This window comes from Ambystoma mexicanum, chromosome 13 (genome assembly GCF_040938575.1).
Source record: "Ambystoma mexicanum isolate Mex_15411 chromosome 13, UKY_AmexF1_1, whole genome shotgun sequence".
In the NCBI taxonomy this organism is placed as follows: Eukaryota; Metazoa; Chordata; class Amphibia; order Caudata; family Ambystomatidae; genus Ambystoma; species Ambystoma mexicanum.
Window position 1 is genome coordinate 584747773 of NC_090938.1, and position 5486 is coordinate 584753258.

Sequence of the window (5486 nt, forward strand, 5' to 3'; positions counted from 1 at the left end):
AGCTTCAGCATTGTCATTGAGCAGAACTCTGAGATTCAGGGGTGGTGGAGCGTCGAGGTCCAGGATGATTATGATGGTGTCAATGGGGCCAGCGCTTAGCAGCTCCGCTCAGGAGGGCCATGGGCCCATGTGGGGCTGACAGGCCAGTGGGCAGACTGCAACAGGCCTGCTCGAGCCATCCTGCTATTTATACAAATCTCGGGCCGAGCAGGGCCTGATGGGAGGAAGGAACTGCGCTACAATCTGCTCTTCTGCTGGGCTCTGCCTGCTGGAGCATCCCCCTACACGCGGGACAGGCAGCTCTGCAGATGCTCAGAGCTTCTGGGGAGCTGGGGGGTTGGGGCTGGGTCAGGGCCTGCCTTCCCACCCTCGCTTAGCGGGGCTTCCCACAACTGACCCAACCCCTGCCCTCTTGCATGCAACTCATACTTAGCTGGCAGGGGAGAATCTGATCTCAAGGGCAGATCTCCCAGGGTGAGGCTTACCCATTGCACATGGGATTTGCTGACCCCTGCTATGTTCCCAAATGCGGGATACACGACTGCATTATTTCTGGTAGTGGGGGACTGCGTTTGTGCTCTCCCCCTGATTTTTTGGTGAAAGAAAAGTTAAAGTGTGCACTAGGCCTGCTAGGTTGCATACGTTAAGCTTGTGCTCACATTGCGTTTCTTCAATTAGGTTCACCTTTGGGTGATCACTTTTCCCATTTTATCTGTTGAATTGAATTATGCTTCTTTCTTCACCACAGAAGTAATGTGTATTACAGAGATAAGCTTCCATATGTATTGGGCACAGTGCACATGCTCAGGCAGCATCAATCATGCTTTGTACAGGACAATGCTGGCCTAAATTGGGAACAGCCAGCATAGACATGTTGCTACAGGGGCATATTTTCAGTAAAACCAGCATGACAATGCGTTACATCAGTGACAGTGCTGTCTTACACTGTGGACACATTGATCATTAAAATGTGTTGTGTTGTAAAATGTTCTTTTCTGCTGTTGGTGACATGGAATTTTCATGTTCCCCTTTAGAACTGATTGTAAACTTATGGCTTTTTGATCACCTTTTCTGCTGTAAAATGCACCATTTCAACCCTATATTTGAAAAAAAATTCTTGGGGGGGAAACCCCCCCAAACCCTCCCTAGAACCTTGTAGCTCCCTCGCTACGCTCGGTCACCCCCACTATTTCAGAAAAATATTAACACATAGACACTGAAAGAAATCACAAGCAACTAACCTTTGATCACTGCCCATGACACCAAAAGCTATCTTTGGGACTGCATGGCTATCACTGCCTGTGATGCTATTGTGTCAAAGGTCACACAATATCGCTTTTTAATATACTGCTTTGGGTGAGGTTGTTGACTTTTGGCTCGCCGGCCAACTGAGTGACAAAAAGTTAATGCTTTGGCCCCACATTCAAAAAGGTTGGACAAGCCTGCCTTAGAGGAACTCTCCCTTTCCCCACCTTCCACCAGAAGCTCAATGCCACTTCACTAGAGCCCTGGTCCTCTCCAGGCTGGACTATTGCAACAGCCTCTTTCTAAACCTACTTCTTTCTTCCCTCCGCCCCTTCAACTAATCCAGAATAGGGCTGTGAGGCATCCTTGGCCTCAAGCCCAGGGATCGCATCTCTCCAGCCCTAAAATCTCTCCACTTGCTCCCGGTGTCACAAAGATCAAAATGAAAAGCCTTTGCATCATCCATAAGGCTATCTGGGGACTGGGGCCTTGCTACCTGCAACTGTCTCACTAAATACTCACCCTCCAGATCTGTTTGATCGTCTTGCTCTAATTGCTTGCTTGTCAAATGCTTCAGTATGCAGAGAGCTCGGAGCAAAGCTCTCTCTTCGGCTGGCTCCCTCGTCTGGAAAAGCCTCCCTCTCCTTCTCCATCTTGAACTAGGTCACATCAAGTGCTGAAAACAACTCAAGACCTTCCACTTCTCCTCCTCCTTCTCTCTCTCCCTCCTGGGCTAACCATCCCCTCAGCCGGTGATTGGCAGCCCCTCCAACAGGGTCCTGCCCATCTGCCCAATCACCACCAGCTCCCCTCCCCACTGCACTACCCTCTGGGCCTACACTTGCTAGTTGGGTGGTTTGTCTCAGCCCTGCACTTACCTGATTGGGATCAGACCTCCCTACTGGCTTGGGATGCCGCCGTCCATGCACTTACCTGTTGCCTCCCCAAAAAGCATCCTTACACTTCCCCCTGCCTCCTGGGTATCCTTTTTAGAACTTACTCTCTGGCCGCCTCCCCCACCTCCTTTTGGCACTTTCACATTCTGAATATCACAAGGCCTAGTAGGTTTACTTGCTCCATTGTTCGCTTCCCTTTTGCCTTGTGGCGCTTTAAATCACTGTCTTGTTGTATAAGCGCCATACAAATAACCAATGCATGAAAAATAAATAAATGAGAGCGACAAGGGATGTTAGTGCCTTCAGAAACCCCATGTAACATAGCTGTGTAACCAGTGAAAAAAGCTACAGGGAGGTCCTTGAGATTTATTCAGGACTTACGCCCCCTGAATAATATTGTTGAGGCAGTTTACATTGGATCCAAACCCAGCCACAATATTATGCAGTATCCAATCCAAAGCTAAATCTTTTACATTGATTGATTTAAAGAATGTTTTCATTTCCATCCCCTTGCATGAAGAATCCCAGTATTTGATCTTGTTCACTTACTGTGGGTTTAAACTAAAACACACTTGGTTACCTCAGGGGCATTGTGAATGCCCCTGGGACTTTAACCGAGTGCTGCAGATGGACTTGGGAAATGTACAACTTGACAGCATGGTAATACAATATGTAGATGCATACATGGAGGGAGAGTGCTGGAGAGATTCACTAAAGCTGATGACCTGATGACAGCATTAGCTGCGAAAGGATACAAAGCTAACAAAGAGAAAATTATATATTTCTAGGAGGAAGTACTATATATAGGCCAGTTAATAAACAATCAGAAGGACCCCAAAACCAAAGATGACGAAAGGGATTATAGCAATTTCTAGGCCTTTGCAACTATTGCAGGGCATGGGTTTTTGGCTACATCACACATAGCCACTTCTAAAAGGACTCAAGGAGGCACAGAGAGACAATAGCGATAAACCTGGACAGGTGAGAAGATAGATGGCTTTGATGAATTGAAGTCAGCAATTAGCGCAGCTCTTGTGATAGGAATCCCTGATTACAATGAGGAATTATTTTAATTTTACCATTCAAATAGAGTAATGATGGTGGCTCTCCTTGCACAGAAAACTACCATGGTATAGAAACCATCAGCCTTATACAGTGGGATTTTAGATCCAGTAGTGAGAGGCCATTACCCATGTGAACAAGCATTGGTGGCACAGCTTTTGCAACTGAGAAATCTGCCAGCATAACTATGGGATGCACAAGTACATTATATGTTGAGCATGAAAAGGCCAAAAGCACATTGAACACACAGCAAGCCTCCGGTTGTCTAAGTAATTATCTCCCACACTCCTATTAAAAATGGTCAGGTGCAGAGTGGTAAATCCAGCCAGATTCATAGCAGATCCAGTATGATTGCAAGTATACTGAATACTTTGATGAAATGCCACATGTTAACCCCTTAAGTGCTAAGGATGAATATGCTCATCCTATTTGCATAGAATTACACAGAGCTCAAAATGTAATGGGTTATAGAAAATGCCCTCGGAGGGGGGATAAGTCTCTACATTGACAGGTCATCATGACTAGACCATAGCACTGGCAAATGACACAGCGGGACAGCAGTAGTAAAAGAAAAAGTGAATGACAGCTTTGAGACAGTGACAAGTGCAAGATTGCCAGCTCATTTCTCAGTATAAGCAGCTGAATTGGTATCGTTGATTTTGGCACTTGAAGCGCATGAAGATGAGGCGGTAACAGTATATTCTGTCTCCTCCTACATGACATCAACAGTACACGCAGGACTGTCACGTTAGAGGAGGATGGGTTTCCTATGCACAGAGAGCACACCAGTGCCACATGCATCCCTATTGGACAGGCTCATTGACGCACTCGAACTCTCATTGGACATCACTGTGGTGAAGTGCGCAGCACACACCAAAGGTGCCGATTTGATTTCTTGTGGCAATGAGGCAGCATGCTTCCCTGAAATATCTGACATTGTGACTTCACCGAACACATACACACATGCACATAACATAATAATGAAGGAGGGTTTCAATACGTTACCCATAGCACAAATTACTGAATTACAGGTAAGGGCACCACCAGAAGACCAAGAATTATTGAAATGAAGGGTGTGCTCATTGTCTCCCACATGTGCAATGTGGCAGCAGGACAGCACTGGGAAGCCAGTTATGCCTCTAGGGCTGCTTACAGTAGTACTGGACCAATTGCATCACCCAGTACACACATCAAGAGAGTGTCTTGCAGTACTGATTTCAAAGGACTGGTTTGTTCTGAATTTGGTGAAACATGTTGGAAATTTAGTTGTAAATTATATGACGTGACAGAAGATTACTGCTTGCCATACTCTGCAAACAGTGAGAGGACCAAAGCCCTGTCCTACTGGGCCATTTCAGCATTTGCATATCAACTATGTAGATATGCTCCAAATTTGTAATGATTACAGGTACATGCTAGTAGTCGCACGTCCCTTTTCATGATGAATCGAAGCAGGTCCATGCACATATCCGAATGACAAATGTACTACAAAGTTCCTCATATGCAAGGTATTTCCAAGATGCGGAGTGTGCAAAGTGCTCTGGTCTGATATTGGGCCACATTTTGTAAATTAGGTATTTTAACATATCACTATCCTGTTGGGTATTAAGAATACATTCTCGTCTGCTTAACACCCACAAGTAAATGGCATTTTTGAGTGCCTTAATAGCCTCCTAAAGGAGCGAATAGCCAAACTAACAGAATCTTTGAAGAAAGGCTGCCTTAATTGCCTTTCTCTAGCCCAATGTGCATTACTCAATACGCCCGGCTCTGACCATTACCTGACTCCACATGAGCTGGTGCTAGGACGCTGAATGCACACACCCCTTTCCCTTCCCACTCAAGCTCATACTGAATCAGAAAGTGTTGATACTGTATTAGGGCTAGAAGTGCATGATTATTTAACAGCTATGACGGAATCGCTTAAATGTATGCCTCAACAGGTACAACTGCAGCAGGAGGGTTTGAAGAAGACTGATGAGGCCATCAGTACTTTTACCAGGGGTCAAGGTTCTGTGTAGGAATTTTCCAAGATGGTGGCACAAGCCTGGTTTTGAGGACCTTTGGTCATGGAGGTAGTTATACAGACAGCTGTAAATGTTCAAGGAAGGCAGGCATGGCAGGACCTCAGTGACGTCAAACTTTACAAAGGAGATACCTCCATGTCTGCCAGCATTGAGCTTGAAGGTCAAGACGATGCAGGAGAACCCGACACAAGGTCAATGGCCAGGGACATTCAGAAGCAAGAAGAATAAAGAGACAATTTTCTTTTCCTACACACAA

General features: G+C 45.8%; 1 non-coding gene across 1 annotated transcript; it reads left to right on the top strand.

Moving 5' to 3' along the window:
• The first annotated feature begins 425 nt into the window (after positions 1-425).
• Positions 426-587, top strand: LOC138522211 (U1 spliceosomal RNA). The gene has a single exon (XR_011283300.1). It is a non-coding gene; the product is annotated as a U1 spliceosomal RNA (small nuclear RNA).
• The last annotated feature ends 4899 nt before the right edge of the window (positions 588-5486 follow it).